Genomic DNA, 27,027 nt, shown 5'->3' with positions numbered 1-27,027 from the left:
TTTTTCATATATATATTATAACTAGCCCAAACTGCTCATATGAATGGACAGCTGAATGGATCTTTCAAGGTCAGCCCACAGAGGAGAGTAGGTTCATAAACAGGAGAAGGGACTGATATCTCCCAAGTTTAGATGCTTCCCTTTTGTTTTTCTCTCCTCCTATAATATGCAGGAAAAGAAAATGCTTACTAATTTAATATGCACACCACACTGTTCCCTCAAAATCAGAAATATTTAAGACTGACCAATGTTTGAAATGACTGACATTACTCTCAAAGATAAGATAAGACAAGGAGAGATATTTCTTTCTTTCTTTTCTTGTTTTTTTTTTTTTTTTTTTTTTTTTTTTTTTTTTTTTTTTTTTTGAGACAGAGTTTCTCTGTGTAGCTTTGGTGCCTGTCCTGGATCTCACTCTGTAGACCAGGCTGACCTTGAACTCATAGAGATCCGCCTGTCTCTGTCTCCCGAGTACTGGGATTTAAAGCATGTGCCACCACTGCCGAGCAAGAGCTATTTAAGGACTATCACTTCCTCACTGGTCTGAAAAAAAAAAAAAAAAAAAAAAAAAAAAAAACCTGCAAGCTTAATCCCAAACCATAAACAATGGAATAAACAGCCAAGTTGAATATCTAACTATTTTAATTTTTTTTTCTATTTTATTTTTTAAGAAAATGATTTTCAATGAAAAAATCTGTTTTGAGGGCTGGCAATAGACTCAGTGCGTAAAGGAGCCTACAGCCAAGCCTGATGACTTAAGTTCCATCCCTAGGTACCACATGGTAGAAGAAGAGAAGTAACTTTTGTAAGTTGTCCCCTGACCTCTACACATGCACCATGACACACCCATGTATACTTCCTGTAGGAAATAAATAAGTAATGTAAAAAAAAAAACAAAAAAAACCCTAAAAAAAAAAATCCATTTTGAAAAGACAAGAAGACAAAGAAGATTACTCTATTCATGTGGTGGTTTGAGAGAAAATGGCCCCCAAAGAAAGTGGCACTATTAGGTGTGAATTTGTTGGAGTAGGTGTGGCCTTGTTGGAGGAACTGTGTCACTGTGGAAGCAGGCTTTGAGGACTCCTTTGCTCAAGCTACACTGAGTTGCAAAAAGGCTGCGTCTGCTACCTGCAGATCAAGATAGAGAACTCTCAGTTCCTTCTCCAGCACCACGTCTGCCTGCATGCCATCTGACATGATTATAACAAACTAAACCTCTGAAACTGTAGGCCAGCCTCAATTAAATGCTTTCCTTTGTAAGAGTTGCCATGGTCACGGTGTCTCTTCACAGCAACATAAACCCTAACTAAGATGATGAGTTTGACTGAAAGACTTGGAGTGCTGTGACCACAGTCCCAGCACCTGCTCTGAGGGCTAATTCTCGGAGAACTGCCCTTTGTTATTTTTCATAACATAATAGTCTTCAAGATGAAATAATTGAAGATGCCTCTCTTTGTATTGCTACCTCTTTCCAGATTTTTTCTTATTTAAAGGTTGTAGATTGTGGTATATGTAGGTGGAAGCTAGGGACATTTTCTATTGCCTGTAGGGGATGACAGTGTCCCATGCAGTCAAGAACAGAAGTTACAAAGGTAAGTGTAAATCAGGTCAGACTGAATTCTGTACAAAGGCACCATCACTAGTTTCTGTCTCACTTCTCCTTTTGTGGCTGACTTTTTTCCCCAGTCCCTAACTCAGCTGCTAGAGACAATACTGACTTCTCATGACATGCAAAACAACAGCCATTAGAAATTGGCAGGATGCCTCGAGTCCTGCATCTGTGAATGAAAGGAGTTAGACTATTGATTTTCCCCAGAGGGTGGCATCTCCACAGGTCAGGGAGTCCATGATGATTTTTAGGGTATAAGAACAGAGCACTGAGTCAGACAGTAAGAAAATGACCTTTCAAGACTCATTCAATCCTTCCTGACTTTGTCAGGAAGATACTGTCAGTTTGAGGATCATGCTTGCTTAACTCATCCCTCACTAACCCCCTTTCCAGTAAAGTTGAGACAGGCTTAAGCATCTGCCAAGACTTTCATAATAGTGTGTTTTCCTTTTGTTTCTTTTATGGTTATCTTCTATTTACATCAAATCATAGTCATTTTCAACTTATGGCCACAATATAATTTTTTTAAGTAAATTGAGTTTTAAAAAGTGATTCAGTTGAAAAATTACAAGGAACAGAACAGAGGTTACAAAACAGAGAATATGGCTGATTAAATGTTGAGAAATACTAAATTAGATGATGTCCAAACTTCATCTGTTCCTAACATTGTATTGCTCCATGATTCCAAGAAAAGTCATGAGGTCCTTAAGCCTGTACCACCTGGGTACCAGTAACACAGCCTTTAACTCTTTAAGGCCATCCTGGCAGGTAGTCACTGGCTATTAGCATAATTTTAGCTTTGAGCTGTTCATAATTTATTCCAATTTAATGACTTAGAAAGCAGGATTTCCCAAACCTAGGCATAATGTGGGTGTGTTGAGGGGTGTACTGGGGTGGGGGAAAAGGGAAGAGACTCCAATTCTTTCTAACATCTCACTGCTATGTTCGTGCTAGTCTACATATAAATTGTCATTTATTTGCTATTTTTGGAAAGAGCTTCAACATTCCAACCTTGGTAGTTCATTGTTTTATTTTAGGAATTCCTATCAGGATAGTTGCATCCTCACCTCCCTAGGGAAGGCTGAAGATATATGAGTCTGTTGTTCGAGTCACTAAGTTAAGGTTATGACATAACAGGTTTATGATATGATTGCTTCAACAGCCCAGATATCCCCCCTTTCCCCGTATCCATGCTTCTTTGCCAAGTGACTGTGGAGTTCTCATTGCATGTGTGGAATCTGTTTCCTTGCCCTTTGATTCTGAATTTGGCCATGATGGTGAATGGGATATTTGTCAATGCAACCCACATGGAACGAACTGCAAGATAGCCCTTGTGTTTCTCTGTTCCTACTCTTGCCATCACCATGGCAGCCATGCTTATGCTGGCCAGTCGGAGGCCAAGACACGTGCACATGAAGCCTCTGCTCCTACATGCATCTTTTGTCTGAGTCAATGCTCTTAGGGATCAGCTGAGAGTCTTCTGGCTGCTGGGGCAAGAATAACCATTTAGTCAGTGCACAGGCTTGTGAACTCAGTAAGTACTATGGGTTAAAGCCATGGAATTTGGGATGGTTTGCCCTCTAATACAACTGAGTCTACAGATATTTTCCCCTACTCATTGTGGGAAGTCCTTTGTTTACTTTTTTTCCTCTGAAGAAAAGAAATTGAATTCTCTTCCCTCTTCCCCCACCCAGAACACCTCCAATATATCCACAACATACCTAGGTTTGGGACATCGTGCTTTCTTTTGTTTTGTTTTTTTTTGTTTTTTGTTTTTCGAGACAGGGTTTCTCTGTGTAGCTTTGCGCCTTTCCTGGAGCTCACTTGGTAGCCCAGGCTGGCCTCGAACTCACAGAGATCCGCCTGGCTCTGCCTCCCGAGTGCTGGGATTAAAGGCGTGCGCCACCAACGCCCAGCTGACATCGTGCTTTCTAAATGATTAGAATTGTGAATGGATTTCTGAATAGCTCAAAGCTAAAACTGTGCAAATAGGTGACTATAAACCAGGATGGCCCTAAAGAGTTAAAGACTGTGTTACTGGTACCCAGGTGGGGCAGGCTTAAGAACTTTCCAACTCCAATTCAGGTCATAACTGACTGGAACACATCCTATCGCTGCCCAGTGACCAGTGGCTAGTCAGACTTTGTCCTCAGAAGTTAATTTCCAGTGCAGAGATTTTAGCTAGACAATGGCAGACACTTAATTGAAAAGACAGGTAGAAGCAGGCCATATTGGTCTCAAAAGAGTGACACAAGATATCTAAATAAAGGAGGGGAGGAGGGAAGGGATGAAAGAGAGAGAGCCAGGGAGGATAAGACATATGACATGGACAGAGGCTGGAAAGTAGAGAGAAAAGGAGATGGCGGAGGCCATGTCTTCAGGTGCTGACTCCCCCAAATCACTTCCAGTTTCATTATCAACCCACTTCATGCTGCATATCCTGTCTCCAAACGCCTCTGTGATTTCCTCTATAGGCAATCTTCCTTTAACTTAGTTTGAGTGGTTTTGTTTTCTTGTAGCAAGTGTTTTTCTTTGTGTCTTTAGTCATAGAGAGAAATAGTTTCTCATCAGAGCAGGAACATTTTCAGAACACTTCCCCTCTGGATAGTAGGGGTAGCAACAAGATGGGAGAAGGGTTCTTCAGAGGTTAGAAAAATGTAAATAAGTATTGCATAAGTCATAGTTCTACCGAGGGCTTACCTCAGCATCACACGCACGCACAGGATCGAATGAGCTTCTTCAAACCATAACAACAATAAAAATACAGAGATCACATGCAACAGTTAATGTTAATTGTAAACTTGATTGGATTGAGAAATGCCTACAAAATTAGTAAAGCCCATATTTGGGGATATCTCTTGAGAGTGCACTTAGAACGTAGAGATTCTGACTTAATTAGTGTATGGATCACTGATCGTTCATGATACGATGAGAGTAAGGTAGGAGGTGGGGACTTGGGTGGCGGAGTAGGTTCCTGGGGATGCATCCTTCAGGGATATCTCCTGCTCTGGCTCCTTACAGTATTCCTCCTCTGGTTCCCACCCTTCATGAGGTGAACAGCTTCTTTATTTACCACATATCCCTGTAACCATGATGCCCTGCCCAAAAGTGTGGGGCCAATGACAGGGCAGGGGTGGGGTGGGGGGATGGGGCAGTGATCTCTCTAAAACTGCATACCAAGATAACTTCTTCTGTTAAGGTGTTTTTTTTAGTTTTTTTTTTTCTTCCCCACAATCATACAAGAGTAACAAGTATAAGTAAAAATCCCCCCTTTGCTTCTCTGGATTTGTGTGTTGCTGTCACCTCTACAGGAACGTCTTCAATTTTTAATCATCCTTCCTCCACTTCCAAAGTACTAGGGTTACAAGTGTGGTCTACAACACACATTTATATTCCATGGTAATTTTTTTTATATGAGACAGAGACTTTCTATGTAGTCCTGCCTGGCCTGGAACATGCTATGTAGACCAGGATGGCATCAAATTCCTCAAGTTATCACTTGACTTCAGAGTTCTGAGGGCAGGAGATGATGTCGCTCCTATTATGGGTGCAAGAGAGAAACATGTGTGTTGCTTTTTCTTTTCTTAAATTGGAATTGCATGCTTTTTTCAGAAACCCGTACGTCTCCAGTGAGTCCGTGGTCACCGAGATATCTGAAGAGGGATGAGCTGGAACCATCTTCAAGATGGACTGTCCTATAATAAAGAAACTAGTAATAGAACATCAGGGCTGCTTGTGCCTGGAGGGATCAGTGCAGCGAGCCGGATGGCACATCTTTGCCTGGATGCACGTTAGGGGACATAAGGCTGTAACAGCACCACAGACATGATCCATGGCTCCCATTGACTCTGATCAGACTGCGCTTGAGGGGTGTCACATTCGTGGAAGCCATCTAACGTTCAGTTCATGCACATAAGCAAACTCGAGTTCCTGCTGACATTACACATGCCCTGGTAAGTGACAATTTGGGAAAGCCATTCGTCCTCACGGCATAGTTCTCATCCTCTGGCATACTCCCTCTCCATGTCCCTTGCTGTACTCAAGATGCCAAGCTCAATCTCTTGTCTCCTCATCCCTGTTCCTTCTTACGACTATAGCCATTCGCCCTGCCACTGGTGATCCTTCAGCTGTACAGAATCCACATAGTATGCAGTCCACGTTCTGCTTGGGAGCTAAACAGCTGTCAGCAAGCCCAGATGCCAGTGCCCAGCACTTGCTGTGGTGTTGGGACTAGACATTCAAACGTAGGCTGAATAGCAACACCACGATGGGTATAATGAAATAGGTGACAAGAAACCTTTATACACTGGACTAACACTGATGTATGTTGTTAAAATAAGCATTTTAATCTCCATGAGTTTATCTGTTAAAATAATGAGCCCAAATGTCCATGAAGTGGGAAAAAAGGGAAGTGGAGGCAGGGTCTTTTGCTCTCTATCCCAGCTTATTTCTTCACAACCATCACCCCATCCTACATTCTCTGATTTGATAGCTATCTGCCACTGGTCTATCTCATTAAATCATTTCTTGAAGTTACTGCCCTCGTTGGGCACCAGATGGAGTGTTTTTCTAATTATTTTTTTAACAATAAAAACTCAGGAGACAGATATTAGAGTAAGAACCTGAATGATCAGAGAAGCAGTGGATAAGTGACCAGTAACCTCCTCTCCCTCCCTCCTCACCCCCCCATTCCTTCATACAAAAGGACTGAGACCCTCTCTAAGCCCCACCCTACTACTTCCTGTGTCTATCTATGCTCAGTCCTCCAAAACCTCTACGTTTAATTTTGGTCAGCTGGTAGCTAGCTCTGCCCTCTGATTCAAAACAAACTCTATTGTCAGGTTTGGGAGCAACCAAGTGTGATCAAAATATCACACAACGAGGTGCTATCTTGGGCAGGTTCAGGTGGGGCTCTCAGTCAGCCATTGTCAGCTGTGTATGTTCAGGTCCACTCACTGGTCAGAGCTTCAGTTTCCCCATCTTTAGGCCCGTGATAATGATACTAGCAATGACAGTATTAATAATGATGTTGATACATGCCTAGCTTCCTTGGCCGTTCATCTAACAAGCATTTGTGGAGCACCTGTATGAGGCAGGCTGGAGATACACCAATGAATAAAGCACTAAAGACCTCCTTTGTTCCATCATCTGCACTGGGGAGGCAATGGTTGTGCCGAAGGGCAGAGGTCATGGGGAATCTATGAAAAAGAAGCAAGAGCTGAATGAATGAGCAAACTGAGTCGTGTGCAGAGAGATGATTGGCACTGGAGCAGGAAGGCTCCGGAGTGTGTCCAGGTGGCCAAGAGACCACACTGGGAGAGCATGATGGGAACAGACTGGTCTCAGATGGGGTTGTTGGCCGAGAGGTGCTAAGAAAAGGCTGGTTCACGCAGCAGGCATTGCTTAGCAAAGGCTCTGAGGTGGAAGCCTGCCTGCTGTGTGCTGTGAGATCAGGAAGGTCCCTGTGCCCGAAGCCACGCTGGGAGAGCAGCTGGAGAAGAGGGAAGGGTGAGGGCAGAGAGCATCACGTGGGGCCTCTGGAGAGACCTCGGAGAAACAGGTTCTGAGGTGACAGGCGTGGGGCACAACATTCTGTGTTGTAATCCTGGGTTTAATGCAAGTAACCGACTAATTTTCCTTTCTCCCTCATGCTTCTGCCTGATGGTTTTGTAGCCTTAGGTCAGCCATCTTTTCAGGATTTTTTTTTTTTTTCTGGTAGTTTGCTATGCCCTTAATGAAATAGGGGGCACCTTGGCACTCAGCAGGGCGCACTGATGGCAGTCATGTTTTGGTACCTTATACTCTGAAAATATCACTCATAAAGAGCAAGGCTCATGACAGGTGGCAGCCGGGCATGGTGGCACATGCCTGTGACCCCAGCACTTGGTAGAAGGGTTTCAAGTTCAAGGGCAGTCTAGGGAAGAAGACACTGAGTTTGAAGGCAGCCTGGGTCACAAAGCCAGACACTGTCTCAAAACAAAACCGCAATCTCAAGCAGAGGATAGGAGCGGGGCTCGCCAGCTGTCTCTCAGTCCCACCCACGCAGATCACCCCAGCTTTTGGTCAAACAGCAGTCCGCCGAAAAGAATGTTGATTTCTAATCGGATTTGAGCAGAAGTAACTTTTAAAGATAGACGAACACCTCACAGCACGGAGAGAGAATAGGGTTCTCATTGATGGCAGCAGGGCCCGAGCCTAGCTTTTCTCTCTGTAGCTGTACGCCACCCGCCACCCCACCGTGGTGCGGCTCAGCACACACTGTTCAGTGCGCCTGCTGTGCCTAAGAACAATAAACCCAGGCTCAGGCAAACCCTCTCACTCCTTAAGTGCCTTAACCTTTGCTGAAGCAGGAAGACCAGGCATGAATCTGGAGCCAGCAGGGGGGCTGAAAATTCTCTAGATGGTTTGACTCATCATATGACATAACAGAAGACTTAAATTCCTATTTGACTTCTTCATGGAGATAGGAATGCTTTAATTTAAAAGATGAAGAGTGGAAGAGATGGTTTACAGAAATTGTATGTTAATAACGTTAATATATTCAACTCGGTTGATGACGTTCCCTAGGAACACTGGAAGAGGAGATAGCTGCACTGTGCCCTTATAAAAATACCCCAGCTTGTACAACCGTGGCATGCATGCGAGCGCTGATCTGTGTTTGTTCTTTAGAACCCTGGCTGCTGACACAGTTTTAACAAGCTAATGTTCGTGGAGCTCCCCTCTGAACAATAGTGGACAAACAGTGTTTCCTTTGGCCAAGTTGGTCTGAATAGAGCTGTGGGAAAAATCCTAAAACTGAACCACAAGCAGTGTAAAAATTGGCCGGTTTCTAGGTTCTGCATAGAAAGGAAACAAGTTGGCCTTTTTGGGGCTGCTGTCCCTTGCCTCTTCCCAAGACAAAGGCTGTTTGCTGCATTCTCATAGAACGGGACTCGGGGAGTGGAGACTTGTACAACTGTTCAGAAAAAAGGAGGGTGGTGAGTGCTCAGGTTCTGTGTTGTTTTCTCAGCGATTGTACAAACACACGCAATACCAGCAAACAGAGCAGAGACTGGAGAGAGAAACACAAGGGGAGGAGAGCTGAGAGAAGTCAAGTTCACTGACAGGAGGTAGAGGGACCCCATGCATGCCTGATTGCAGTTAGAACTCCATATAAGATGGAATTCCCTGTAAGAGGACAGAAAACCAACGGCCAGTGAAGTCAGCATACAGACTGTCTGGCTATGATGGGATGTGCTAACTTGCACAGGTATGAGGCCGATGGACAAATTGCTTTCCATAACTTTTCAAGGAGCAGAGTTGAGACAGGTCTGACAAAACATGTTTCAGATTCACCAATAGAAAGGCCCTTGTGGAGATCTAGCAGACATTTGTATTTACAGCCATCCTGCAGATTCTGGGCCCAGCAGGTTCGAGGACAGGCACTTTCCCATCTGTTCCCTCATTTGATCCGCACAGCAACTGACACAGTTCTATAAAGCTATCAAGGCCAGATAAGGAAGATAAATCAGACTAAATCTAGCAAGGAACGTTTTAGAAGTTCTTACCCATTCACTTAATTAAAAAAAAAAAGTTTGGCTTACCCAATACTAATTAAGCACTTGTTCTATCCCAAGAATTGTTTTGCATGTTTTATAAATTTCAACTAAAAAAATGAGAGAAAATACAAGAAGTACACATCTTTTATTATGCCTGTTTTAGAGATGAATAAACTGAGGCAAAATAGCTAAGTAACTTCTCCAATGATACACAGCTAAAAGGCCTGAATCCAGACCTAAGTTTCTATCATCTTTAAAACAAAACAAGCCAGGCAGTGGTGATGAACACCTTTAATCCCTGCACTTGGGAGGCAGAGGCAGGGGCAGGTGGATCTCTGTGAGTTCGAGGCCAGCCTGGGCTACAAGAGTGAGTTCTAGGAAGGGTGCAAAGCTACACAGAGGAACCCTGTCTCAAAAAACAAAAACCAACCAACAAACAAAAAAAACCAAACCAAACCAAAAAGCCAAAAAACAAACAACCAAAGCAAAAACAAAAAAAAAAAAAAAACAAAACAAAACAAAACAAAACAAAACCACTACTAGACCAAATAAACACTACTGCTACAACAGAGTCTCAGTCTGTATCTCAGGCTGGTCATCATTTTAATATTTTAGCTACTATACCATGTTACTTCTAACAGTGAGGATTTTTTCTTTTTTAAATGATGAGGTTTTACTACGTAGCCCTGGCTAACTTGAAACTCATTATGTGGCCTTGAACTAACAAAGATCTACCTGCCTCTGTCTCTCGATTAAGGGTACACACCACAATGCCAGGCCATTGTGAGGATCTTGAGGGTCACTTAAGGGAGGGTTGACTGATGTGCTAATGTCTGCACTCTGGATTTTCTTGTGCTTCATCCTGATGTCGGACCAGTGACCATTTGTAAACTTTTAGGGTAAGTCCGGCCATAAGAAATTTTGGCTACCATGTTTACTTTCAAACTATATCTATGTAGACAATACACTTGACAACTGGAAGTTGGCCACAAGTCTCTAATGAAAGAACTCAAAATGCCAAGTTTTCATTTTCCTTTTTTGTTCAGCAATTCCTTGAAAAATGGAGCTGGCTGACACGGGCATACTCTACAAGTGCAGATTTTGACGTGTTTATATTGTGTTAGATAAGGCCACCTAGTCCACAGACTTGAAGACTCTAAGACACCTGAGATCTGTCTCTGATCCATGGGAACAGAGACCTCTGGATTTCACTGGATGGTGCAGATGGGTGCAAGGGTAACCATTCTGCCTGAGCATACTGTTTGGGCACTCCTTGACTGACAGCTCCCCTCAGCAGGTTGGGTTTGCAGTAGGAACTCAGTGGAGAAGAGGTTAAGGACCAGCTACAACAAGGCTTATATAAGCAATGAACAAAGCACAAATCTTGTTTTGCTATCTGTCATTTCATGTTAGTAGGTGATTGAAGGGACTGGTTCTGTCGATGGTTGTCATGGATATGCACTGCTCCAACTGCTCCCAGATTATAATAGAACCAGTGATGCTGAGTTTAGGAATGTCAAACAAAGGGATTTGACTTTATCAGACAGTGGAATTCTATGTATCAGCATCTGAGACTAATCAAGATGCTCACAGTCATGTCTATGACTTCCGAATTCAAGAGATGGATTTGCTGTAGAGATGCTTCTACTGATGGCAGGTATATAAGATCAAATGCACAGAGCAGTGCCAATAAGATCTTCATTGCTGTACCCTTTCACTTAATTAATTTATATATAGACCATATATAAAATTATACACACATATACAGCCAGCCTTATTTACATCTGTCTTCTCCTGCCTCATGAACTGATTCAGAATCCTGACCTGTGAGCAAGGAACATGGAACATAATCTGTTCTATTTTGAGATTTAAAGAAACAGACTGCAGAATCTTTCTGTTCTTGTGTGCATTTGGTGGTCTGAACCACTTTTGGCTCAAAATTGGAACTACTTTGGATTCTAGGACTCTGTGTTTGTGTGTCTCTTCTCGCTATGCAGTCTGTAGCTAGGCTAATTTCAGATGTGTGCATGTCAGAATAATAGAGCCACACTTAAAAAATTCTATTACCCAGCATTTTGGCTCACTTAGACTTACCTGACAGAATCAGTAAATTAGTTTTAGGTCACATTATTAAGTGATATTTTAAAATGTACATTCTTGGGAGAGCAACATTCAGCTACTTTTTCCTCTCATGGTGAGCGAGTATCTTGGTGTAAATCAAGTCAATTGGATATTAGGTTATGACATGACCCCTACACAAAGCAGAAGCAACCATAGAATATCCACTGGCTGACTGGAAAACCATTCAAGAATAGGGAAGAGACAGAAAATTTCCAATGCAATCCTCACGTTCAAGTACCCCCAGGATAGGAGCACCGGCATAACTTTTATAGGCTTTCATTCAGTGTTCACAGTCTCTTTCTTTTTAGTCCATTTTCTTTTACCCCTCTCATGAATTTCCTTGCTCTCCTTTGATGACCTTATGAGATAAACTTCCCATTCCACCAGAATATTATCAGCCACTTTGAGCTGCTGAGTAAATGTGTCTCCCTTCTGTAATCCCCACCAGACTGAAAGCATGGTAGGAAAAGCCTCTCCTCTCCAGACTGTCCATTCACAGGGACAACATGTCTCAGTTTGAATCCTGCCACAACCCTAAACACATAAGAGACAGAGAACATGAGTCCAGGCCCTGGGACCCATCAGCATGCCTCCAAACCTCAGCATTGCCATCATAAGCTGTCCTGTGGCAGAACACATATGCTCCCTTGGACTGTTTCATAATCAGACCTGCATGTAAAGCTTTAAGTATAATCTCTAGCACAGAGAGTGAGTATTCAATAAACACTGGCCTCTTCTATGAGAGAATCTGGAGCTGGAGATCTCAGCACAGACATCAACCCAGCTCTGTCCTTCAAATAGTGGTGTACCTTACTTAAATTCCTAGTTAGGCAAATATGAACCATTGGAATTTTCTGACACAGGCCACTATTGACCCACAAAATTGGCCATTTGCCCATTTTCTCTGCTTCAACCAATACAGTAATATTCTCTGTGCTTCTGCTTCTTAACTCGTTAAAAATAGGTTCAATAATATGATATCATAGGCTCCTCATGGGCAGTAAATGAAGTATTAGCATTCATAAGTGTGGGGGAGCAGTGCTTGCTTGGTATATAGAGACTGCTATTGTGGCTGGTGAGATGGCCCAGTGAGTAGAGGTACTTGCTGCCACACCTGATGAGCTCCAGTCCTGGCATCCACATGGTAGAAGCAGAGAATCAACACACAAAAGTTTTTCTCGACTTCCATATGTGCACCATGACATGTACATGCATGCACACGCGGGGGTGCACACACATACATACACACACCCTTTAATCGTATGTAGTGTGTGCATTTCTGGAAATTGATTTAGGGACTCCTGTATGCTAGGCAAATACTCTGTTGCTGAGTTTTAAATATATTCTTAGCTCTGGAAAGTAATATTGTTATTACTATTAGTAATAGCATTTGCTGTTGTTATTTTTGTTACCTTAGATATAATTACTGCTCGACTCACGCTTTTTTTTTTTTTTTTTAAATCAAGAAGTGCTCTTGACTATTGAGCCAACCAGTGCTCTTAACTATTGAGCCATTTTTCCAGCCCTGTGGTTCTGGGTTTTTGAGCTAGGATCTCATCTAGTTGAGATTGGCTTCAAACTCACTTTGTAGCTAAATATGACTCTGAACTCCTGATGTCCTGCACCTATCTCTTGAGTACTGGGATTACAGGTTTGTGCCACTGTATCTGGATTCCTAATAGTGACATTTATTTCTTTATTGGGCATAGGCTAGGCAAAAACTCCATCCTTGAGATGCATTCTTAACCCTTTACCAATGATGTCATCTTTAGTCACATTGCATCACTTAACAAAATATAATTTTCATAGCAGAATTCTCATATGCTAACTTAATCAAGAACCTACCTGGAGATTATAAGTAACTAGATTCCTAAAATAGCATCATTCTGGACACCAAAAAAACTTGTTTAGTTGCTCTTAACCTCATCAGACTTGACATCTTTTTCATACTAACTAGTTTCTAGGTCTCCTGTACTCTGCTATGATATAGTTTACCTGTGTACATAGCCACGGGAAAAAAAATCAATATAATGTCTTTTCATATAAAAGAACAAAAGGAACAAAGTAGCACACATCTGAACTTATAAATGCTTGGACATAAGTATTCTAGATGCTGCTATGAGGCAGTTGTGTTTGATTATAGAGAGGATTTCCAGGAATGGGACAGACACAAAAGTAGATGGATATAAGCTCCAAACACAGTGACTGCTTTGTCATGAGAAAGCTGATTTTCCAAGATGGTGAACCACCCTAGAGAAAATTCCACAGCAAAAAAATGCCACCTCCCTTGATATTCATGGTGGTTTCATGACTGGAGAAATATGTGATTTATTAAGAATAAGCAAAATTGTATTAATGTATTTAAATGTAAGGTGGAGTTAGGTTCAGATAATTATAACCAGGTTTTTCATCCACATGATTATTTTCTGGGATATTAAAAATCTGTAGACAGAGAACAAGGCTTGATTGTTAGATCTTATCCCCTCTAAGGACTGGCAAGAAAAAACACATCAAGATTTTTAAGACAAAATCTCCAAAATACAGAGGTGATGTTACCTCAGTCAAGGCCACCAAGAGCAAAGTCGAGTTCAGTCACTTCATTTTACAGGGAGGTACTAGGTTAGGTTCATATGACCTGCTCATTAGGACAAAGCTGAGCTAGAAGTCAAGTTTGCCTGCTACTAATCTACAGGATTGTTGGGTCATCAAACATACTGGGAACCTTTGGATCAGTGCTATAGTGGAGGTCACATCATACAAATTATACCACACACACACACACACACACACACACACACACACACACCACCATAATTATCATCCTCCTCAATGTCCATATCTACTTCATTCTTACACAGGACCATTCCTAGGTTTTATACTGAACAGAGAAGTGAGTTCAAACCTTTATGCTGTCTAAAAGGCTCACTCAACCTAGTCCTTGTCTGCCTCTTTAGTTTCACTTGGTGTCATTACCTCCTTACCCATCATGCTCCCACCTTGTTGGTCTGTTATCAGGCTCCCAGCGGGACTCACTCTCTTTCCAGCCTCAAAACCTTTGCACAGGTAACTTTACCTCCCTAGGTTCTTCTGACAGTCTTCTGTGCATTTTGCATAGCTTGGCTTAGAAGTAAGCCACTTCCTCAGAGGGCTTTTCCTTGAGACTCTACTGTGTCCTTTTAGAGGTTTTCATATCATTCTATCTTTCTTAATCACAGACTTACAGGGCTCAAGCTTATGTGTTTTTTTTTTCATCTTACTTATATGGATGTGTGGTGGTATTGTATTCCCCAAAATATTGTGCACCCTAATAAACTTATCTGGGGTCACAGACAGAGCAGCCACTAGATACAAAGGCTAGAAAACGGTGGCACTCACACCTTTAATCCTAGCATTCCAGAAGCAGAAATCCATGTGTTCAAGGATACAGCCAAACGTGGTGACTCACGTCTTTAATCCCAAAAAGTGAGCCTTTAATCCCAGGGAGTGGTGGTAGAAAGCAGAAAGGTATATAAGACGTGAGGACCAGAAACTAGAAGCATTTGGCTGGTTAAGATTTTAGGCTTTTAGCAGCAGTTCAGCTGAGATCCATTTGGATATGAGGACTCAGAGGTTTCCAGTCTGAGGAAATAGGATCAGTTGAGAAACTGGCAAGGTGAGGAAGCTGTGGCCTGTTCTGTCTCTCTGATCTTCCAGTTCACCCCAATACCTGGCTCAGGTTTGATTTTATTAATAAGAACTTTTAAGATTCATGCTACATGGATGTTTTGCTGGCATGAATATCTGTGCACCACATGTGTGCTTGATGCTCATAGAGGCCAGAAGAGGATGTCAGATCTTCTGTAGTAGTTACAGACAGTTGTGAACCACCATGTGGGTGCTAGGAATCTAACCTAGATCTTCTGGAAGAGGAGCCCATGTTCTTAATCACTGAGCCATCTCTCTAGCCCAAGCTTATGTTTTTATGCGTGTGTTTCTAGGTTTATTATCTGATACCTCCACTAGTCTGTGAGTCTGAGTGAGAGGAGGAGGCGGCAGCAGCTTAATCAGCTTCATGTATTACTAGCACACAGCACAGAACTGCTGGATCCAAGAATGGATGAGTAATTGGGTCAGCTGCCCAGAATGACCTTCAGACTGGCTGGAAAGCAGACACATGACAGAAACAGTCAGGACTTTTTTTTTGTGATGAGAGCATCATAACACATCAGTTCTAACTTGTCTTTGAGAGAGAAGCATGCTATTTGAATCAGCTTGTTTTGGCTTACTTGTTTTCCACTAAAGACACATGGAGTAGGAGCACCTCACTGTTGGGATGAGGTGAGGCTCTCCCATCTGTCTGGAGCTGCATCCCTGCTGGAAGAAACTGGAAGAAACAGCAGCTTTTCGAAATTTGGCTTCACAGGACTCAACCCTACAAGTCCCCCTTTATCCTTCCAATGTTAACACCGGTGTCTCATCCCTGTAGAGCTTGGTTTTGTGTCTTTTGTTTTGTTCTTTTCTCCAACTTTTGCCCTCAGATATCACTTTCATTAATCTGGCACACCTGTACACTACCAGCATGGTTACTATTATTTTTCTTTAAATGCAACACACTTTGACATCATTAATTAAAAAAAAATGGTAATATGCATGAACTCCTCGGTTTATGAGCTCATCATATTTGCTCTGCAAGGCATGCTCTCATACTTAGCAGCTTTGCTGTGAGGGAAACCTAAGGCGGACCCAAACACAGTTTCAATAACATGCTGAAGGTCATATCTGGTTTTATCATCGATTGTCCCTGTCACACTAGAGAAAACTGTTTATAGCCTGGTTCTCTACCCACCCTGTGCCCCACCATGAATATAAACTGCTTAGGGTTAGGGTAAGCCTTCAAGAAGTAAACTTTGCTATAAAGCCTTCCCTAAGTGTGTTGCATGTAAAGTAGTATTTCCTACATCTCAGGGCACACTTTATACTTGCCTCATCCTAACAGTACTCATCTGTTGCTGTCCCCTACCCCCGTGGGCTGTTTCCTTTGCAAATACTGCATTCATGTTGGCATTACCAGGATATTCACTGTTTTGGTGGTCGATAATACTTTATATCCTCATAAAGGCAGCTGAGACTCTGCTAGGAAGACACAATATGTTTTTCCATGCTAGAGTGTCTAAGTCATCCATGATGAGGGCTTCTGAATGAATCTAAAGTGTCACTATTCTAGAACTATAGCCACCTTCAAGGAGGCCAAAGGATGACCCTTCATTGGACTTCATGACTGGGGAAGTCACTGGCTTCTGGAAGGTTCTCCATCCTCTTGGCAGTTGGCATTTTGACACTGTGGACTTTCAGAATGGCCAAAGGGGCTATTGCAATTTTTACATCTCCAGTGTTGAGCAGGGCATTTAGTAAGTGATTACTAAGCAAATGGATACATGATAGAACTCAGCACTGTAGAGAGGTTCAGGGCAAAGAGAAGAGATCTAGAACGAGATAGAAGCAGCCTTCTGCTAACATGTAGGAAGTAAGACTCAGACTCGGAAGTAGGCCTGGGTTCCCGTTCAGCCTCTGCTGCATGCCTCAGCATATTCTTTACTCTTCTTTTTATCCATGAGCAGACTTGGACTAGGGAGTTGCAGTGTGTCATAAGCCTGTCCTGGTGTCAGCTACTGCATTAGGGACTCCACGGATGCTAATTGACTTTCCCTTTCCTTAGTCATGCAGAAGAAGCCCATGGAGCCCGTGACCCTGCCTTTATCACACACTTAATAGCGAACATGGGAATTTTGATATTCGGTACAATCTGCTTAAATATAACTGCTGTACATTTGGCAAAAGGCAGTGGCACTTTTGATACTTGATAGGATTTGTAATCTCCAATCTACTGAAAGGAATCCAGTCTTTTAGTGCTTGTCCTGCTTGGAAGAGGCGTCCCCTGCCCTGTATATTCAATTACTTACTGCATAATAGAACCGCATGTATCCTATATCGTTCTTTCTGTAGGTGAACATTATGTTCCTCAGGTGGTGTGAGAGACTTTGAAGGACCTGTCGGCCACTGGCCTTCCTGTGCAGCACTGTAACCATTCAGTTCACGGTGGCATTTACTTCTGAAGCCCTTGTTCAGAATATTAAAAAGGGCACGCGGCAGTCTTACTTCTCTGCTTCAAGAACTGTGCTTTTGTGAAGCTGAGCCCCGTGGGCTGCTCAGGCAAGTCACTGGCCCCTGTTTAAGGACTGTTTGGAATCTGGCTTGCTGGCACTGATTGGCAACTGTAACAACTGAGCCCCATCAAGGTGGAATGATTCTCCTTCATGTTTCATCCCAAGGGAAGCACTATGTTGATAGAACTGGGTAATTCAGGTAGGACTTCTGAGGTCATCTACCACCTTATCTACCAGAACATCACAGTGATTTCCCACCACCTGTGAAAACTGATTGCGGTCTCTCACAAAGTCAGGAAGAGAAGCATTAAGGTTGACTTTATCTAGCTCTATCAACTACTTGTGGATTCTGAATGACAAGTTAGGGTTCCCAGGTTCTCCTCTCTCTCTCTCTCTCTCTCTCTCTCTCTCTCTCTCTCTCTCTCTCTCTCTCTCTCTCCCTGTCTTTGTTTTTTTTGAGACAGGGTTTCTCCATGCAGTTTTGGTGCTTGTCCTGGATCTCGTTCTGTAGACCAGGATGGCCTTGGAACCAGACAGAGAACTGCCTGGCTCTGGCTCCCTAGTGCTCGGATTAAAGGCTTGCACCACCGCCACCCCACTCTCATTCTTATATTGAAATGATATCTGGGTTAATTTTATCCAAATGGCTGCTGGAGATCAGGAGACAAAATCTACTGTGGTTTACCAAGAGCAGTTCCCCCTTGGGCTATCTAGATACCATCTCTGTGTGTTATTCTAACTCAGATGATTAGAGAGAGATGTTCCAAAATGTTGCAAGGGGGATGGTGACAGAGACCTAGAGCTCTCTAGTCCTAGCTTCAGTTTCTTAGTATTTGGGGCCTTTTTAGAATTTCCATTTAGGACTTTCTAGATGAGAAGGCAATTGCATTGTGGCCTTTCCCTTTAAGAAGCAATGATTGGGAGTTGAATTTTGGATGCTAGTAGACCAGATTTTCTCACCTGAGTACTGATTAACAGAGCAGATAGGGTGATTCTGTCTGGGGGACACTGGAGGATGATGATCAATAGCCCTGGCCTACTTCTAGATCTAGTACCACCCTCTGACTTACAACAACCTCAAATACTCCTAGAGTGTAAACTGGTACTGGTATTATGGAAACCAGAGGTCCCTCAAAAACTGAGAAATAAAACTCTCATTAGATCAGATATATTACTCCTGTGCAGATACCCAAAGGTTGCTATATTCTGCTTCCTTGATACTTGCTCATCCATGTTCATAACTACTCTATTCACAATGGCTAGGAAAGGCATAAGCTTAGATATCAATCACCTGATGGGTGGATAATGAAAATGTAGAGCACACACAATGGGTTTTATTCTGCTGTGAAGAAAAATGGAATTATGAAATTTGCAGGTAAATGGATAAACCTAGAAAAAAAGTATACCAGATGAAGAAACCCAGGCTCAAAAAGATAAATGCTACATGGTTTCACCCAGATGTAGATCCCAACTCCAAACCTTAAATTTATGTTTAACTGGGCATACTTGTAGAAGTAAGGGCATCAGAAAAGGGCCATTGGGGCAGGTGATACCTTCAGGGAGGGGAAGATATACAGCATAGGTGATATGAAGACAGGGGGAATGTAGGGAGTGGAAAGTTTAAGCAGGGATGGATGTAGGGGTATGGACAGATGAGAAGGAAGGAGGGAGGAAGGGAGAGTTAACTGAAACTAAGGGTGTATGAAAAAGCCATTTGGAAATTTACTGCTTTGCAAGTCAATTAAAAACAGAAGTGAAAAAAGAGAGCTAGGGAGATAGTCTGCATGCCTGAAAAAAAAAAATGCTGTTCCTAGAAGCCTGGGTCACTAAACAAAATTCCTAGTGGCATGTGTGATATGTCTCCTTAAGAGTTGTTGGTCAGGGAGGTGAGAGAGGCCCTCAAAACAACGTAGGCTCTGATCACTCTTCCTTTTTGCCCACCAGAACTAGTTGAAAAGGCTCCATTGCTGAAGAAACCACACACTTTGGCTGCAGGGTACAGAGAAAGCAAGCTTGAATTGAGCTGGCAGCTTCCTTCCTGCTGGCTAGCATTGATAGAGCTAAAGGCTTCTGGGGAAGACAAGGCATCAGTGGGCTTACCCAGCTAGGCAAAATGTGTCCACTGATGCTCTAGTGGTACAACTGTTGTGAGGCTAACCAACCCCTTTCTGATGGGATTTAAGGTCCATTCCACGAGAAAGAATTCATACTTGATACTGTAAACCCTGTCAAAAACCCACAGCTAAGGAGGTATTAGGCCCCAGAGGTGAACTCAATAATGTTGTTTAGCTAAATCATCATAGCACCATGCTGCCTTTTAAATATATATGTTTATACCCATAAACAAATGCTACTCCAGAGACAAATGGTTACTCGAGGTGCTGAGAACAAGTGACAGCTGAATGTTTGATCCCAAATAGGACACTTATACTATCACCTTTAAGGTCAGGGAACAGCATGGAAGAGGGAGACAGAAAAAAAAATAATGAGAATTGAAAGATAAGGAGAGGACCTGTAAAATACAGTCATGCAACCAATGTAACCACGACTTCATGGCAGCCGAGGCTGTCTGTGATGGGCCTACCCAAGACTGGGCCTATGAACAGTCTTTCATGGATGTGGGTGGAACTTACAGGGTCATAGGCCTTGATACTGAACTATTGGCTACTACTGATGAACATTGCCTTTAGCTATACAATCACTGAACAGCCTACCAGGCTCTAGTGCATAGTTCCAAACTCAAGGTCACACAGACGAGCCTGGTAGCTGGTCACAGCAACAACAATAACAACCAAGTCATTAATTTGCAAAGAGGACTTGTCAGGAAAAACAGAGGGAAATAATAGAGGTGGGGGAGAGATAGGGGTCATAATCAGATTTCATACTATAAATGTATGAAATTGTCAAAGAACAAACTCAATGAAATTAAAAAAATAAAATAAAAACAAAATTTCTAAGCCAGATATCTCTTTGCTGGGGGTGGGGTGTAAGGGGCCACATTATCCATGGTTGAGGATCAATAAAATGGATTTGAACTTTGGGAGGCCATCATCATCATCATCATCATCATCATCATCATCATCATTTATTTGGCAGTGTTAGGGACAGAACCCATAACCTTGAACATATTAGAGAGTGTCCTATAATCCCAGATCCGGAGAGATTTTTCTGTGTCACAAGAAAGCTTCTTTGGGTATATTTCAGCGTCTTGTGGCAGTCCTAAGACACTTTTAACCTCTGAGTTTCCTGTGGGGTACATGTCTGATGTACTTGTAGGTTGACAAAGGATGAACTAAGAATAAAAAAAAAAAAAAAAAAAAAAAAAAAAAAGCAAAAGGTGAGGGGGGAGGGAGAGGGAGAAGAGGGGAAGAAGAGGGAGGGCAAGGGATGGAGAGAGAGATACTTGCATGCATCAGCTCTTCTTCCTCCCCTCTCCCTGTAGGGCCAGAAGAGAGAAAGTGGAATGCGGAAGGAGCAGGCATGCTGACCTGGCGATGGTGCTCTGTGGAGGAACTCGGGGCTAGGGCTTTGGAGCTTCAAGTCATCCTGATACTTCAAGCAGACGTTAGCAATGCACCGTCGGCAGCACAAAGGTGGGTTTTGGAGAACATGAGCTATCTGGCAAGGTGCTCGGGGAAATTGCCATGTAGGCCCAGCCCTTTCACCACCACCAAGCCTCGGCCCTGCTCCCTGCCACGCAGCCACACAGTTGCCTCATGCTGCCCTCTGGCTGCTCCAAGCCTGCTTCATCCAGGCTGAACCATCTGCTGCAACATTTCCTGTCTGGCTTCCAGCTCTCCTTCCCTGTCTGCTGATTTCAGCTATTTGGAGGGTTAAGATTAAACACGCAAATACTTTACTAAAATAAAGAGAGAGGAGCCTGCAGGTCTGACCTGGGCAGGGGATTCTGGCTCTTCGAAGGGAAGCTTGCTAGTCCTCAGTCAGGGGAGTTTTGGAACCAAGAGCATTTGCCTGCCTTCTCTGGCTTCCCTGAAGTGAGCATGGGTAGTGTATTTTCTAGCCATGCCCCCCCTTCCCCCTCCCCTGGCCCCCATTCCTCTCTCACTTGGCTTTTGTAAGTTAGAGATCTCACTTCCAAAGAGGCTCTACACAAGATGAACTGTGAAAAGACCCAAATTTCTTAGCTTGGCATGTAGTGTGTTTCTTAGCAATCTGTCTTCCTAACCTCATCTCTGTTCATTCCCTCAAGTGCTAGTAGAAAAGATGGACACAGCCTCTGGCCCCAGCACCTCCCCTAAAAACAGATAGTGCAGCAAGAGGCCACGTAAGAAACCAGACGAAAACAACACATCGAACCAGGGTAGGTTCAGGAGACCTGGGAGTGCCTTGTGTGTGGAATTAGTCTGGGGATTAGTTCCTGGCTGGCAGAGTGTGGAGATCTCCTGTCTTTGCTCTTTCCAGCCCCATATGCTAACACCTGGCATGCTTTGTCATCTGTCTCTCACTTTGGACATGACAGTCTTCTCTTTAGAATGGTTTATCTGTCTGACAAACTCCTAGTACCATTCACAATCCTGCTTACCTCTTATTACCAGGCAAATGCCTCTGACCGCCCGTTGTTCTGCCTCTGCTTTGCTGTGGCTCCCTGAGCTACTGCTAAATTAAAGTGTATTCCTCTTTCTTTTGAGTGAAGTCCTTATAAGTCACCTCTATGGCAATAAATCACACCAATTTGTGATGTTCTGCTGATATGCCAATCTTCTCCATTAAGTGTTCCTCAAAGGCAAAGAAGTAAAGTCCTTTTTTAACCCCAGCTTCTGGCAGAGAGCCTGACATGCGGAAGTGTTCAGTATCATTGAATGGATCCATTCAAACTGGGAATAGCAGGCGGTTCCCTGCATTCTTTCCTGTATTAGATGGTGAGACTGAATGTCCTTATAGAAGGACCCATAAAGCATATATGTCCAGTGTTACTACCACCCAGATCAAGAAATAGTTATCTACCAGAACTGAAGATGCCACTAAGACAAAGACTCAAAATTTTATATTTGACCAGAAACTACTGGTGTCTTCTAAACAGGACTCGTCTTGAACCTGGCGCCAGATATTTTAGAGACCAAACACTTGGCCCAAAGGCAAGCAAGTTTCAGTTAAACATCCTTTGGCCAAGGTGGCCTAAAATCTAACTGTAGGGGACTTTATCTTCCAAAATCTCTGGCACCTTCCTTCCTTACATACTGCTTTCAGGCTTTTGTGGACTCTGTCACATTCTAGGACAATTAATGTAGGTGCTTTGCTGGGAAGGTCTGGTAATTGTTAACCTGTGTGCAGCTCAGTCTATTTGTTGGATGCTGTTCATGCAGATCGGTTAAAAATCAAAATGGGTGTCCTTGGCTCCATTTTGGAGGAGATCAACCATCTGCCTCACTGTGTTTGGTCAGAACACTGTGTGTGTTTGGAAAAGCTGTGGTTACAGGATGTACAGCAATTACCTCCAGTGTGGCACAGCTCGGAGCAGGGGGACTCTGCAGGGCCCATTCTCTCCTGCTGCTGAGCTCACACACCCTCTCTCCCTTTCTCAGCACTCTCGCAGTGAAGGCCCTCCGCTCTCACTTCCTATTTTTTCACCTCTTTACAGATGTCCAACAACTAATCTCTGTGTCTATATTAGAATGATGGCTTTGTCCTGGATATATTTCTGGAATCTGGCTGTAATTTTCTAAAGAACAGACTCAGCTAAGTTTCAGGTTTTTGTCAACCCTGGATTCCCTTTCAGGATGTTTCTCCCCTTGACTCTTTACCCCATGCATGCATGTGTTATGAGTCCATGATCATGCCTGCCAGTTTGCAGTTCCTTTCCATTGTCATGACTGACGTTCCAGGAACCCTGGTTTCTCCAGCTCCTTGGGTCTGTTCATGGAAACCTTCTTGTTTGTTTGATTATTTAAAGCAGTCGACAACACTGCTTTTCTCTGTGTCTTGCTTTGGGATGTTTAATCACGCACTGGAGACTGAGTTGCTACTTTGTGCCAGACACAGCTTGAGCCACTGAAGCTACAACAGCGAACAGATAGACGTGGTTTTTGCTCCCAGGGAGTTGGCATACTAAAGGAAGCTTTTTGTTCTAGGGCTGAGCTGTCCGATATGGCACCCACTCATGATATACAGCTGCTCAAGTTCAAATCTCAATTAATTAAAATGAGACAAAATATAAATTTTAGTCCTTCATTCGCACTGGCCACATTTCAAGTACTCAGAAGCATGGGAGACCAGCAGTTATGGTACTAGATAGCACACTTCTATCACAGATCTACTGTGTATCTACTGCACAGGAGTGTTCTAGAAGAATATTCTAGAACCACTGTCGTCCCTTGAATTTATAAAACACTTGTAGCCATACAGAGAAATGATTTAGAATGAAAAGGCTACAGATCATAATTCTTCACATGTAATTTTCCTTAGAAGCATAGTTTATGCACAGTATTCAGGAACCTGTACATTTATTTTTATTGGGAATACCCAGTTTTTAATTACAAGATGGCTAAACTAATGTGGTGGGATAAGATTTTGAGATATTGTTGGCTCACTGTTTCTGAGGGCTCTGCATTAACCAGAAATGGAAGGAAACTACCTGAAAGAAACCAGTGTCTGTCCCAGCCATGTTATTCCTTAAATCAGAGAGAATAAGCATGCTCTTAGCACTTATACTGTACTGGGTATTTGTGATTTGGAGATGACTAAAAGTATAAGGGAGGATGCACCTAAGTTATTTTATATAAAGGACCTGAACATCTGTGGATTTGGGGAGCCACAGGACAAGGTGAAGTCCTGAAGCCAACCCCTCATGGACATTGATGATGACAAGCCATCACTTTCTTGTCCTGTCTTTTGAATGGGTGTTAGCTCTGTTCTCACCATTTCACGGACAGGAGAGTTATCATTGAGAACCCAGAGAGAGCCTGTGTATCTTTCTGACTATTCTCTTACAATTTCCTAAGATCTGGGAATGTTTGTAGAGGGGAACACAGAAAGAAAGATTTGGGGAGTGTATTCAAATGTCCTGGCTGAAGCAGGGCTATAGAAAAGAGAGAGAGAGAGAGAAATGAGAGTCTGCACACACATGTGAGTGAGGACGAGAGTGAATCCACCTGTGCTTTGTGGGACCAGGCTGCATGATCCCGGGAGTTCTGTGACAAGTAGCAGAGTTTCTGGGAGAGGAAGTTTCTAGAATCTGGGACTGTGGAGAAACACTCTAACTATGCAGGACTGGAAGAGTCACACTGACGTTCAGCAGGAAGCTATATGGACTGATGAGTTAGCCCTGCATCCTGCCCCACCCATCCTAATCCATACTCCACAGCCTCAGACAGTGATCTCCTCCCCATTTTTAAGAGCATAAATTCAAAGTAGAAATAAATGGAATTATAATGTAAACATCAGCTTCCCAGCAGTCTCTGTATTTGTGGTCTGGGAGCAAGATCCACTTCAGAAGTTGTGTGGTTTCCTCATACACACATGAACCCTGGTAACAACTGATGTCCTCCTTGTTGGGCCATTTTATTTGAAGCAGTAGGATAACACATTCCTAGGAAGTAAGCACATCTAATGCCTTTGGAGACAACTTGAGTAGTGAGGAAACTGACTCCATGCTGGAGTTCAACTGGCCGCTGTAGGGAGGAAACCAATATACTTTCATGGCTTGTTGGCTTACCCAGGAGACTAATCAGTCTGTGTGGCTGATCTGGCCTGCCTTCTGCTCTTGTAAATTAAGTTTTATTGACACATAGTCACACACACTGGTTTACTGATTGTCTTGGGCCACTTTGGGGGTTACAATGGCAACATGGCAAACTATAACAGAGACCATATTACCCTGAGACAATATCTTGTCATTTCTGGAAAAATTTTACTCACACCTGCGTGGCCTGGTTTACAAATTCCTTAGAGACAGGAATATGTCTGAATATTTTCCTATTTCCTCACAGGCCTTGTGGGTACAAAGCAAGAAATTAAGAATGCAGAATAAAAATCTTAAGACTGGAGTGGCTATTTCAGCTTCAAGTATGACTTCCTGAAGAGACTCCTGGGAACATCATGCCTTGCATTACAGCTACTGATCTCAACTATTAAAGAGGGTGCAGTCATGTTTCTGTCAGCCATGATGCAATGCCTTTTCTTTTCTTTTTGGGTCAGGGTCTTACTTTTTCCACAGCCTCCCCAGTTACTGGGATTTCAGGTCTGTGCCACCACGCACAGCTCTGTAATGCTGGAACGTATGTGTGACTTGACCTTCCAAAGTCATGTACTGGAGGCTTGGTATGCTGTATGGTGATGTTGAGATAGGGAAACCTTTAAGAGCTGGGGCCCACTGGAAAGTAGTTAGGTTCTGGAGACAATAATCCCTTTGGGCAGTCATGCGGAGTGGGTTCACTCTCTCAAGAGTGGAGATTGATAAAGCAGGGCGAGCCTGGTTCCTCACTGGTCTCTTGTTTCTCGTGATACCATGTGATTTCTTCCTCACACGTTCCCACCATTATGACAGCATCCATCATGAAGCCCTTACCAGAGCCCAGAAGATGCCAGTGTCAAGCTGCTATGTTCATGAAGCTGCAGAGCTGAGCAAACCAGCCCTTCCCTCCCTCCCTCCCTCCCCTTTTTCTTTGCTTTTCTCTCTCTCTTAGAGGGATTTTATTAAACTTGTGAGTCTCCAGTTTCAACCTTCAAGTGCTGGGATAATAGGTGTGCATCACCATGCCTAGATAAATCTCTTTTGTTGTCAAGTCCCTAGCCTTGGGGATTTTGTTATACCAATACAAAGCTAAGAAGAGGGGAATGGGGGAGATGATTGTCACACTGTAAATGTGGGTGGTTGGATCAGCCATCTGCTGTATATATAATCCAGGATGCTCATGGTTTCCCACCTTGCTGGAAAGGAGTCTCCAGTGTGAATAATTTGAGTTTTAGCTGAGGAGACTTAGAGTCTCAAGGCCTATCTCAGGCTGGCTTCTTCCAACAGCATCGCCCAGGAAAGCATTAAAATGAGTGTGATTTATTTACTAAAGAGAATATGCACAGTGGGAGCATAAAGGGGCGGCGGGGGGGGGGGGGGATAAAAGGCCAAAAAAAAAAAAAAAAAAAAAAAAAAATGAACGCAATTTCAGGTAAAGCCTGAGCCCACACCTGATCCCACTGGGATCTCCAGGGCATGAGTTGTACCTCATATTCAGGAAGGTATTATGCAGCTTAAGGATGGGAGTTTGGGGGTTCAATAAGAGTCAAAATAACTAAGCTTTTCCATTCCCCGCATCTAACAGGTAGAAGCAGGGCTCAGGATTCCTGGGATACCCCAACCCTCGGGTCACCTTAGGTTCTCTGGGTAATGAAGAGACTGCAAGCATTCTGGGGTGGTTATCTGAATGTGGCAGGTGAGCCCAGAATTGGAGACTATGGAAACAGGGGGGGGGGGAGGGCGAGGCAAGACCTGGAAAAGGGGCTGAGAGGGAACCTGGACAGTGAACTAATGGTATCCACCACATTGCCAACTGGATGCCTATGTTTATAATGTACTATGAGGTTATACATCAAGTTAGCTCTCTCTCTCTCTCTCTCTCTCTCTCTCTCTCTCTCTCTCTCTCTCTCTCTCTCTCTCTCTCTCTCT

At 43.2% G+C, this 27,027-nt stretch overlaps 1 protein-coding gene and 1 long non-coding RNA gene across 44 annotated transcripts in view; one reads left to right on the top strand and one right to left on the bottom strand.

Annotated features, from left to right (window-relative positions):
* Trpm3 (transient receptor potential cation channel subfamily M member 3) overlaps positions 1 to 27,027 on the bottom strand; it is an 834,738-nt gene that overhangs the window by 17,355 nt on the left and 790,356 nt on the right. The window lies entirely within an intron of this gene.
* Positions 5,222 to 25,524, top strand: LOC119089015. The gene is made up of 4 exons (XR_005092886.1): positions 5,222 to 5,559; positions 20,851 to 21,001; positions 21,619 to 21,729; positions 25,355 to 25,524. It is a non-coding gene; the product is annotated as an uncharacterized LOC119089015 (long non-coding RNA).

This window comes from Peromyscus leucopus, chromosome 1 (assembly GCF_004664715.2).
Source record: "Peromyscus leucopus breed LL Stock chromosome 1, UCI_PerLeu_2.1, whole genome shotgun sequence".
In the NCBI taxonomy this organism is placed as follows: Eukaryota; Metazoa; Chordata; class Mammalia; order Rodentia; family Cricetidae; genus Peromyscus; species Peromyscus leucopus.
The sequence above is the reverse complement of the archived record's forward strand: the minus strand, read 5'-3'. Positions and strand labels throughout refer to the sequence as shown.